Genomic DNA, 12,811 nt, shown 5'->3' on the forward strand with positions numbered 1-12,811 from the left:
AGACTACTGGTTAGGTACAGAAAACGCCTTACTGTGGGCACGTACTTTGAAAACGCTACCCTGAACCCTCTCCGGCCACAACCCGATTATATTGACACTGCAGATACCACACTACACGCCACCTTCATTTAGTTGGAGATTCAACGCCAAAGCACTTTTGGATCCGATATATGCGGATACCATTGCTAACGCTATCAAAGAATACTTTCACTTCAATGTCACGACAATGGACGATCCAGGTACACTCTGGGAGGCGTTTAATGCGACACTGAGAGGGGTCTGTATGAGTACCACAGTTGGCATTCTGAGGGACATTAGAGAACAGATCACTAAATGTGAAGCCAGGATAAAAGAACTAGAAACAGATTAGAGCGTACAAAGAACATTACATTATTAGGCGAAACTAGTCAGACATGTACTGAACATCAAGGTTACGTGACAGATGAATTAAAGTATGTCACTAAACGCCCAATCGCTAGACAATATGGGGAAGGTGGTAGGCCGGGCAAAGTGTTAGCAACGAATATTTGCGAGGGGAAGGGACCACAAACAGTAACACAAATTTGTGATGAAGACGGTACACTTCTAACACATCCAGAAGACATACTGCGTAGTTTCGTAAACAACTACAGCACATTATATAAATCCAAACAGATACCGCTCCCAGAAGACACGTTCCGTTACTTGAACGACGTGGCTATTGCATGGCTCTCAGACCATCAGCGAGAATACCTATCACAGCCTATAACTGTGGAGGAAGTGACAGAAATCAATAAAACACTACCCAATGGTAAAGCACCAGGTCCGGACGGATATACATGTGAATTCTATAAAACATATGTAGATATTTTAGCCCCCCACCTGGTTGCGATGTATGGCAATGCATTTGATCAGGCAACACTACCTCCGTCACTACGAGAAGCGGTGCTGATAGCCCTCCTGAAACCTTTTAAGGATCCAGAAATCTGTGAATCCTATAGACCATTATCATTACTAAATGTGGATTCGAAAATACTAGCAAAGATTTTAGCAGCCACCCTGCAACCCCTGATGTCAAATCTGATCCTACCGGACCAGGCAGGGTTTATACCCACAAGGGCGACCTCACACAACACCAGAACACTATTTGCAGTGTCTCACTACTTAACACCAAGAACAAAGGCGGTGGCAGTCATGCTTGATGCCGCCAAAGCTTTCGATTCGATAGAGTGGTCATACTTGCTGACGATCTTACAACGTATGGGATTTCCCTCGAGGTTTATAACCTGGGTAAGGCTTTTATACACAAACCCTATAGCCAGGGTCCGTGTGAATGGATATATATCAGATACCGTTAGTATTGCCCGTGGCACAAGACAAGGGTGCCCTTTATCACCATTGGTATTTGCACTAGCGTTAGAACCACTAGCTTGCATCATTAGGCAAACGCATAACCACTCAGCCCTTCACTTCCCTGGCCGAGCGTTACACATATCACTATACGCAGACAATATGCTTTTATATGCCCGGGACCGAGAACAAAACTTGAACCCATTATTAAGGGAATACATAAAGTTCGGACGGCACTCAGGCTTACAGATCAATTGGGATACAACCTCCATAATCCCACTCACCGACAATACTACACCGCATACCACGGACTTCCCACTAGACTGGCAAACTGAATCGATCAGATATTTAGGGGTCTGGTATAGTAGAGACCCAGAGGAAGTAATACGAACCAACTACGGTAGACTACTGGACAAGATAGGAGAAAAAATTGACAGATGGATACAACTACCACTGTCATTGGCTGATCGCATTGCAATAGTGAAGATGAATATTCTTCCTAAACTTCTGTACCTATTTAACAATATACCAACAACACCCCCGAAGACAGTATTTAAAAACATAACATCGTTAGTCCTAAAACTCATATGGGCGGGTAAACAAGCACGCATAGAGCTACGAACATTGACATTACCATACGAAAGGGGTGGCTTCTGCGTTCCGGACTTCTTCTTATACTACCTCTGTGCACAGGCACAATACGCGGCATACTTGTACCACACAACGCCTTATTTAACACATATGGCGGTTGAAGAAGGGGATGCTATGCCGATACCACTAACAGCAATACTCAAGCGTAAACGTCCACCACTTCACTCGGCGGACATTAACACAATTGACACGACCACTCACGCATGGAGAACACTGGGGCGCTTGGCGCACAAGTTTGCGCTATACGCACCGGCACTACCCCTACACTACCATCTTGAAGTATCAGTAACTAACGAAAAAGTTGGTATGGATCTCCTGAAAAGAGTAGAAATAGATAAATTCGGGGTCTTATATAACGAGGGTGGGTTTCGCCAAGTTGACGACTTGTCCTACATAAGCAATCAATCCATGTTATTTTGCTTTACCTATTACAGACTGCAAAGAGCTATCCAAGATCTATATCCAGACTACCCGGCAGAACTACCAAGCCTGGAAGAGTTACAGTTAATTTTAACATCCTCAAACACCACGCACCTAGTCTCCTGCCTATACACGGTGGCACAACATGAGATACCATACACTTCCACGAAAGCAATGCTACGGTGGAACGAGGTATTGCCAGATCCAATATCAGAGAAAGAGTGGTACACTACATGTACATTAATTAAGCTACTCACACCAAATGGTAACCTGCGCATCTTACATCTAAAATATCTACACCAAACATACCACACCCCGACAAGACTCCATAAATATGGTCTGCGTGACAACGCTAATTGTAAAAGATGTGGGGAGCGGGAGGCGGATTTTGTCTATCTAGCCTGGCATTGTGGGAAAGTACATGATTATTGGGAGACAGTAACAGATATGCTTAAAAAGATGGTAGGTGCGGAAATTCACTGCTCCATGAAGGTATGTTTGTTGGGTCTCCTATCAACTATTAAAGCGAAGAAACGTAAATTCTGTGCAATTGCTCTGTTAATGGCCAAGAGGCAGATATCTAAATGCTGGGGGGGGCAAGAACATACCGAACCCTAAACAGTGGTTACATGACATGGCATGGTTAACATACGAGAAAGAACTGCCTGCTAAATCCAGACCAAAGAATTATTGGAGCTACTTAACAGTTTACTTGCAAAAAAATGATGTACATGCAATGTTGTAAATGATTGTGACCTATAACTCTTTCCTGACGAGCCACGTAAGTGCTGTATATACTTTGCTGCTATCTAAATTGCCTGACTCGCTAACTTATAATGTTAATCTACTTGTAACGAACGCATCTGTATGAAGAATGCAGGAGTGTACTGGCATTTGTTGTATTCCATTAACTGATGGTTATACTATGTTTGGTTGATGAAAATCAATAAAAAGATTTTTTTTTAGAGTAGAAGGGTTACCTGAAAAGAAAGGAGACAATGAAAACTGTATAAACTGGTAGTCTTTCCGTGCTGGGACCAGGTCACTTTTGATATACGAAATACTGATTTACTAATAGCGGTTGCATTCCAACAAATCACTGCTAATTGGAAAGATTTTACGAAGATATCGATTAAAGCATGGTGGTATAATGTCTGTCACAACCATAGGTTGGATACTGCCTTTGTTTTTCCTCCTCAATTAGCAATGAAGCGCACTATTTTGTGGCTCCCTATAACAGTGTACCTGGATGCCTCTGCTAAAAAATCATTTCATTTGTTACCAGCTCAGCAAGAAGTTCCCAAACCTCCTTGATTGACCTTCTCGTTCCTACGTATTTTCATGTATAACATATTTATTATTGTTTTCATTTTTTCTTTCTCATTATTTGCTTCATCGGCTTTTCACTTGTTGTACATATTCATTCTATTTTTATAGGGCTATGTATGCAAATATTCTCCAGCTTATTTTGCTCCTCTTCTGTACCATTTGTGTTATTGTATTGACACCTATTTATTTTCAATACATTTTATTCTGAACTTAAAGAGTAGAAGGGTTACCTGAAAAGAAAGGAGACAATGAAAACTGTATCCTAAGGAAAAATTTGACATAAAACATATCGAGAGAAACAAATTGAATAACTTTAAATAACATTTCAATGCAAATATAAAATACATATCAGGTTAAGTGACACCCAAAACCAAACAGGGAATGGGATAATGTGAGCCTCCGTGTCTTTAATGAAATCTAGATTCTCTAGGCATGTTAATAGGAGAATCGCAATTTCATTACAAGAACGGAGGCTACATTATGCATGTTGGTAGCTTTGTAAAACTACATTAGACATGTGTTCAATTGGTTTACAATAATGTCTTGCGAAGGTACTAGTGTTAGACTAGTCAGCAGCTTTAAGGATATCATCCAACTTATCTCCGGATCAAAGGGACTTACTTGCCATAGCACCTCTAAGAGAATGAGCTTGAAATTTGGATATATCAATACCTGCTAAAGTCATAGCGGGCTTAACCCATCTAGCAATCGAGGTGGAGGTAATAGCCTTATGGGGTTTAACAAAGGAAATGAGAAGCTGATTCTCATTAAGCGGTCGAAGGTTAGACATTGTCAGATCATAAGCGTTCATACATTCAACTACACAAAGTTTCGGACAAGGGTCGAAACGAGGATAGAAGATTGAGTCGGACATGGTCTTGGTTCTTCTATAGACCTCGAATTTTACTCCAAACAAATTATAGGACCTGTTAGAGATCTCCAGAGCTTTAACGTCAGAAACTCTACGACAGGAGATAAGGCAGAGAAGAGTTGCGAGTTTAATAGATAGAAACTTTCTGTTCAAAAACAAATTATTGGGCCCGGAAGTGAAGAGATCTAGAATCAAATTCACATCCCAGGGTGTATCATATTTCGGCTTCGGGGGTCTTTTTAGATGAATACTCTTCATAACTCTACAAACAATCTCATTTTTACCGACCGTTTTGCCATTAACGAGAACATAACCCGCAGAGATCACGGATCTGTAACAATTGATCGATCTATAACTCAATCCTCTGTCAAAATGTTCAGCCAGAAAATTGACCACATCAACGATAGGTGCCTGTATGGGATCCAAATCCCTCTCCATGCACCAACAAAACCAAGATTTCCAGATATTATTGTATCTGTAGTGAGTTCCCGGAGCCCAAGACTCTCTGAGGAGAGTAGAAGCCAATATCGAAAGTCCTGAGACTTCGTTAGATCTCCTGACACTCTCCAAGCAGAAGGTTCAAACTCCCTGATAGGGTCAGGAGGTGAGGATCTCCGTTTACGTCTGTAAGGAGATCCTCTAGAGAAGGTATCAGAAAGGGAAGATCGTAAGTTAGCTTCAGAACTGTGGGGAACCATGCTTGTGATGGCCAGAAGGGAGTAATCAGGACTAGAGAGCATCGCTCCTGCCTCACTTTCTGCAAGACTCTCTGGATCATTGCAAATGGGGGAAAGGCATATGCACTGATTCCTGACCAGGGTTGGAGAAAAGCGTTCACTGCTAGAGCACCGGGATCGGGCATCCAGCTGAAGTAATGCTCTAGTTGAGAGGTGAGACGGCTCGCAAAGAGATCTATTTCGAATGGACCCCAGCAAGAATTTAGTGAGTCGAAGACAGGAAAGTTGAGTTTCCAGTTGCTGAAGTCCGAAAGGAATCTTGAATTCCAATCGGCAGAAACGTTCGATTTCCCTGGGTAGTATTCTGCTTTGAGGGCAATTTTGTGTTTTAAGCAGAACATCCAGAGTCTCCTTGCTAGCTTGGAAAGGTCAGCAGATTTCGTACCTCCCAACCGATTGATGTAGGCCACTGCCGAAACATTGTCCATCTTCAGGACAACCGACCTCCTCTGTTTTGAGTGCTTGAAACTCATAAGGGCATACATACCAGCCGTAAGTTCGAGGAAATTTATGTGGTGAGATGACACCTCCCGAGACCATACGCCACCCGTATTCCGGTCTAGGAAGCATGCACCCCAACCATGAAGGAAAGCGTCCGATTCCAGCACAAAATCTGGTTCTGAACCAAACATTGCTTTTCCATTCCAATCCTCTAGGTTTGCCAACCACCAGTTCAGTTCTGCTTTGGCCTCCAAATCCAGGGTAATTCGGTCCTCGTACCAGAGACCGGACCTCAATGCCCTTCCTTTTATCCTTTGCAAGGCCCGATAATTCAGAGGGCCTGGAAAGATTGCCTGGATGGAGGAAGATAAGAGACCCAGAAGTCTTGCCAGCTCCCTTAAAGGGATATCCTCTTGCCTCAAAACATGTTGAATCTCTTTCCTGATCTTCGAGATCTTTGAAGGAGGTAAGAGAAGGAGACACTTGGAAGTGTCTAGAGTGAAACCCAGAAACTCCAGGGATTTCGAGGGGGTTAGAATAGACTTCTCTTTGTTGATAATGAATCCTAGACTTTCTAGCAGATTCATAACCATTTGTAGGTTTAGGCGAATTTGATTGAGGTCCTGGGACATTATCAAGATGTCGTCGAGCTAAATAATAAGACGGACGCCTCATTCCCTCAGGAAGGAGGCTACTGCTCTCATTACCTTGGTAAAACACCAAGGCGCAGAAGAAAGCCCGAAGGGAAGAGCCTGGAACTGGTAAAGATGATTTTTCCTTAGAAATTGTAGGAATGGCTGATGCATGACCCCCATGGGAATCGTGAAATACGCGTCCTTCAAATCTAGTTTGACTAACCAGTCTTCTTTTTGGAGAAGATCTCTCAGGAGATTTATTCCTTCCATTTTGAAATGCCTGTAAACAAGAAATTTGTTGAGGCCCTTCAGATTTATAACCGGTCTCCAACCTTTTCCTTTTTTCTCCATGAGGAGCAAAGTGCTTACGAAGGTTAGAGAATCCAAAGGGACTTCTATTATCGCTCCTTTCTGGAACATAGAGGAGATCTGTTCCTCTACTATTCTCTCTTTTTCTATTGAAACAGGAATATCCCTTGGTAAGGAAGCTTGAAACAGAGTTTGAACGAAATCTATCATAAAACCTGTCACTGTGGACAGAACCCAAGGATCTTGTGTTATTTCCTCCCATCTTTTCGAAAAAAGTCTGAGTCTGCCTCCCACCTTTGGAGGGATAGAAGGAGAAAGTAAATGAGCAGGACTTACTTGGAGGATTTGACAAGAATGAAGCTCGTGATCTTGCCCCTCTGGCTTGGTTTCCTCTTCCACGGTTGAAGGTGTTGTTGTAATTATATTGCCGAGAGCCTCTTCCAAAGGGGCGTGATCTCTGGTAGGACCTCTGGTTAAACCGGCCGGAAGAAAGGCCCCTTCTTTCGGCCCTCCCAAAAACATTATCGTTAAATACTTTCTTGATGTTTTGCTGGGCCTTGTCAAGCGCTGTGAAAGTTGAAACTTACTTTCCAAGTAACTTTAAGAGCTCTTTGCCAAAAAGGAGCCCTTTCGGATTTGAAGATGGTTCCTTCTCTGCCATGTTGGAGAGTTTATGGTCGAGCTTGTAAACAATCAGCCTACGCCTTTCGGCGTTAATGCTGGGATTGGCATTGCCTAGAAGGATGAGGGCTCTTTGACTCCAACCTCTAATTAAATCTATATTAAGGTGGGTACCTTTAAGATAACACTCTTCTGCGGAGTCAAGAATTCTACTAAGTGGTCCAAGTACATCTAATAGGCGATCTTGGCACCCTTTAAAAGATTTTTCTAGGCCTTTCCTAGGATCGCGTCCAGGTCTGAATAGATACTTGATCAATTCAGGATCCATATTAGGAGCATAACATGCTTTTTCGTCAATTGAGGGTCTGGAGCACTCTGCCCTTAGAATATTCCTTGTCTCTCTTTCAAGAGGGAAACAAATCTATTTTTTAATACATTTTGAGACATGCTACTGCGGGGACCATTGCGAGGAACAGGGGTGTTTTAGGTTTAGAGGGGAGAACATCTCCTCTCATAGGGGATTCAGAATACTGTCCTTTGAGGAAGAGGGTGATTCATCCTCCGCATCAAATATTCCTACATCCTCATTATCTAAATCCCGACACACTCGTCTGGGTCGTTAGAAACATCCTAATTATCATCCGAGTCCTCTTGGTAGCGTTGAGCACTTTGAGAAAGTGAGCCGCTAAAGGCATCCAAGGTATTGGGCCGTGAAGGACACCCGATTGTTGCGTGTCACCAGTGACAACTCTATTACTTGAGGTGCGAAGACCTTCCAAATATTTTGTGGTGCTTAGACCACCAACATTATCAGAGGTGCTAGGACCTCCTGTGCTCGCATGGGTCTCGGTAGGGGTATGGTTAGTCTTCCTCGTGCATTTAGCACCCACAGGAAGGTTATCGTGAATAATCACATCAGACACATCTTCCTGGGAGGGAAGTGGTCTTTTATAGGGCGTGAATTGTGCGAAGGTCTCCCGCATACAGGATTTCATCTCTTTTTGGATTGGGAGGCGAAAATCTTCCTTATTAAAATTAGGAAGCGTAGCATTATTCATATCTGACTCGGAGTCAGATAAATTTTCCATTTTGCACTCCCTTTTTTTTTTGTTTTTAAGGTATTAAGTAATAATTATTCGCCCCTTTTTTTATATATCTATATAAATGATATTTATTTTGGGCTGATTATAATTAAGGATTCTCAAAAGGAAGGCCAATGTATATAGTGTACAGTATGAAGCCAACCCCCCAATATAAATCTATATTGGTCAAAACACAATATTAATGAAAGTAAGGAGAGAAGATAGTAAGCTACAAATCTGCTTGGAGCCACATTTAAAAGAGGCTGATGGTTGCTATGTCTTATGTCTTACTTTATCTCAGTGTTCTTATTGGAACCTTTTGGCTTGGATCTGCAATTAAAAGTTATTGTATAATGTAGCCTCCGTTCTTGTAATGAAATCTCTGTGACAAAAGCAGTAACCCACTGAGCTATGCACATAAAATATTGTTTTTTTAAATGCATGGTACGCGTTCTTTGCAGCAGGCATATTAACCTTCTACACTACTGATGGAGCAGGTTAAAGAACAATATTTTGTTCAGGCTTGTGAAGTCAGACTTCCATAATGTTTAATAAAACTAATATGTTTGCTGCATGTTATTAAATCAACCTAGAATTAACTGTGCAACATGAACACATGGGACTAACATTATGCTTATTTGTGCAAAATGCAAAAGAAATAATACAATAATTATTGTCTATTGTCTTTGTCGTATACTAACTGCTGCTGTCAGAAATAATAGCATGTGCTTTTAAATGTGCTTTTGTCTTGTCTTTTCTGTGATAAATGCAGTTCCAGATCGGATTGGTATATCAAAGATAATATATGCTGCTTAAATGTGCTTTTGATAGGTGACATAATTAATGGGTTAACATTTAGCAAAGGGGGTGGGTAACAGAACAAATGTCAATTCTTTAATTAATTGAGGTTTTGTGTTTGTTTAAATAATAGTTTTCCAAATGAAGCTTAGAGTTGGCTGCAGAAAAATAATGCATTTAAAAAAAAAGTGACTCAAGAAAAAGTGGCGCAGAAAATTGACGCTTTCTGATAAGAGGCCTGCTGATGTAAAGCCACAAGAGAAAACTTATTTTGAAAAAGATGAGAAGCCTATAAACTTTGATTGTGAAAAGTTTTGAAAATAACTGCCAACGGCGACCCTGTGGAGAGGTTTGCTATTGTGCCACGGGAAGCTCAGAACGGACAGGCTCAAGGCCAGGATGTGAGTCGTGGCATTTTTGTGCATTACATGAACATCTTTGCTACAAAATGTAGCAGCCTAAGGAAGTGCCGCCAGGACTCTGTGCATGAACATTGGGTTAGTGAAAAAGCCCGGACCTGAGGTGGAAGATGTCACAATTTACAGTGGCATGAGGTGGTTCAGCCAATGAGGAGCCAGAATTCAGCTGTTGGAATGTGAAAATAGTTAGTTTAGCCTTAGTTTTAGGGTATAAGAATTGGCTCAAGGAGCAGACTTTTTTCTTCATTCCAGAGGGTCGTGTTCTGCTGATCGACGAACGCACGTAAGGATAGGAGACTTTTTGAAGACTTTGTTTTCAGGCGATGAGGGTTGAGACAGGGAATTAGTTAGAGTTTGGAAATGCTTCTTTCCACTTATTTCTGTTAATGAATAATATTTCTTGAAACAAACTCTTTTAATAAATGCTGAATAAACCTTTCTTTATGACATTTTCTAATACTTGTTTAATAAAGTTCCAAAACCTAAGTTTTCATGAATATGTTTGAATAAACTTACTAAATGACCAGCTGGTCTTGTTTACTGTGGATAGTTTAAACAACATATATAGATCTAATCGCCTCATGAATCAGTCGCTCTGTTGTTGATATGGGCCTGGTAAGTTTGGTGGTAGTAGGTAGAGTCATTTATGCAGAATTTTGGTAGGAGCGCTGGATCCGTTTTTGGTAGCATTTGTACAGTTATATGTTGTTTTTGACATACGTGACATATGCATGTTATATACATGTCAGTATAAGTCATAGGATTAATGTTTAACATATGTTGAGTTTTTGATTTTGTCATACTGTTATATGTAGTTGTAAGGGTTTTTCCAGCAGTGAGAAAAATTCCTGGTTTGCCATGGCAAGAGTAGTGTGACCAGGACGCAGTTATCAGGTTACACAGTTCATTTGTTCTGCTTCAAAAGGTGATATCGTCGCATATCATTAGTGTTGTGGACGTACAACACAAGTTTAGGGTTCTAGGTGTGTTGAGTAAAATGTATTTATGATAGTGAGGATTGTCTAAGAAATTTGAACTTTGAGCATAGGAATGAATGTCCTACTTTAAAACTCGCTTTGATAAAGAGTAAAAGGCATATCTGAGCTTGTGTGAAGGGTAAGCGTTGTTTTCTTTTCTAAGGTTAGAGTCCTAAGGAAGAAAATAAGCGTTGTTTTCTTACTTGCAAAAGAGGTTTTCTTCTAAGGTTAGAGTCCTAAGGAAGAAAATAAGTATGCATGAGTAGGGATTTCTTCAGTATATATGTATGTGTAAATGTGATATTTCAAATGAATGCAATTCTGAATGTTTGAAAATACTTTCCTTTATAGGGAAGCAGGCAAATGGTTTGTTTTATGTAGTTACTAATGTTGAAAAACAATTGTGAAGCGTTCTGAAGCCTTCAAGTAAAAGTCTGTGCTATTTAAATTGTATAAAAAGTGTTCCATGCTATTTAGATCGTATTAAAAGCATTACGATTGTTTTTTGTGAAGGAGGGGCTGTTTTGAGGAGTGAGAGCGCGAGGAGAGAGTTGGAAACCGCAGCGGCTTTATGCGTCATAGCCGCCGCGCTGTGATTGGCCGAAGCGTCACAGCAGCCGCGCTGTGATTGGCCGAGGTATTCTGAAGGGTTATTCGGCAACCGCGCTGTGGTTGGCTGACATTCTAGTGGTCGCGCTGCAATTGGCTGATGCGCGTTACCACTGCCGAGTTGTTTCCATCCACGAGTGTTTTGGCTTTGGTTTTCTTTCTCGCTACAGCTGCGCTATTGTTTAAAAAACGTGTGTCACAGCTGATGCGTGTTGTAGCAGCCGGCGAGCGTCGCGCGCTGTGTTTGAGCTAACGGTGGTGCACATAAATCACGTTGTTATGAGCCGATGTGCTCCTCCCATCAAGTGTTGTGAGCTCATTTTGCAAAGGAGGGGCTGTTTTGGAGCGCGAGGGGAGAAAGAGAGACTGCAGCGGCATTATACGGCACTGCAGCCGCGCTGCGAATGGCTGATAGTGTTATAGCAACGCGCGGATACATTTTCATCATTGTGTGTGTCACGGCAGCTGCTCTGCTCTGTGTTTAACAAGACAAGCGTTGCAGCATTCAAAAGGTTGATTTGTGTGATGAGATGAAACTCATGGCTGATTGACTCTTGCAAGAAGACGGAGGATTCTGAGATTGCTGATTTTTGCATTGAGTTTAGATACTGCGGTGTAATTGAATAGATGAGTCCAAGCCTTTCCCTTAGTTGACCGTCCATTGAAAGTGTTCAAAATAACCTTATAGGCGCCCCGTTACTTTCAGGTGTTTCTGCCTCTGTTTATTAAATTGTTTTGATTGGTGCTTTTAGCCAGCCCACTTTTTCTGCCTTTTAAATTAAAATCGAGCATTCAAGCAAGAGAGAAGTTCTGTTGATTAGGGCAGGAAGATCTGTTAAATAGTGTAAAATCCAACATCACCTGACTTTGTTGAATAATCAATAACGCGTATTGGTTAACAGATGCTGTAAGGCCAATAAAGTGAACATATTTTTCTTATTGTGATTAATTTAATAGAGGTGAATAGTTAAAAAAAAACATGGATAATTATTATCTAAAGAAAGAGAAAATGTTTTTCTGGTATCAGAAAATGAAAAATGTATTTGATTAAAAGGTTGTTGCTACATGTGAGAGCAAATTAATGAATAAACAGGCGAATAATGAAGTAACTAGTAAGCATAAAGATGCAGTTTTAAAGGACATATATTTTGAAAGAACACCACCTCCCCCAAAAGAAATAATTTTTTATGAAAATTCGATTTCCAAATTAGCAAATGTAAATTATAAACATGAGAAAGTAGAAATTATTGATCAGTGTAGAAATGGTATTGTGTCTACAGACCAAGGCAGAAGTTCAAGTTTGAGTAGAACCCTAGAACAGATTAATGTAACCCCAAAAGTTTCCCAGCCCAGATACCTATAACAGAAAGGTATGATCAGATGCCTAGTACTTCTGGAATTAATATTCCTGGTCATGTAAATTCTACAAATGATTTAACTGAACAGTTAACCAGAAACATGGAAGCAATGACAGTTCCTGTGACAATTGGACCTGTTCTCCCAGTGCTTAAAAAAGATGAAACTAGTTCCACAGCTTTAACGGTCCCATTAAGTTCTAGATGTTGTTGAAAAACGTTATTCTA

Source organism: Lissotriton vulgaris, chromosome 5 (genome assembly GCF_964263255.1).
Source record: "Lissotriton vulgaris chromosome 5, aLisVul1.2, whole genome shotgun sequence".
In the NCBI taxonomy this organism is placed as follows: domain Eukaryota; kingdom Metazoa; phylum Chordata; class Amphibia; order Caudata; family Salamandridae; genus Lissotriton; species Lissotriton vulgaris.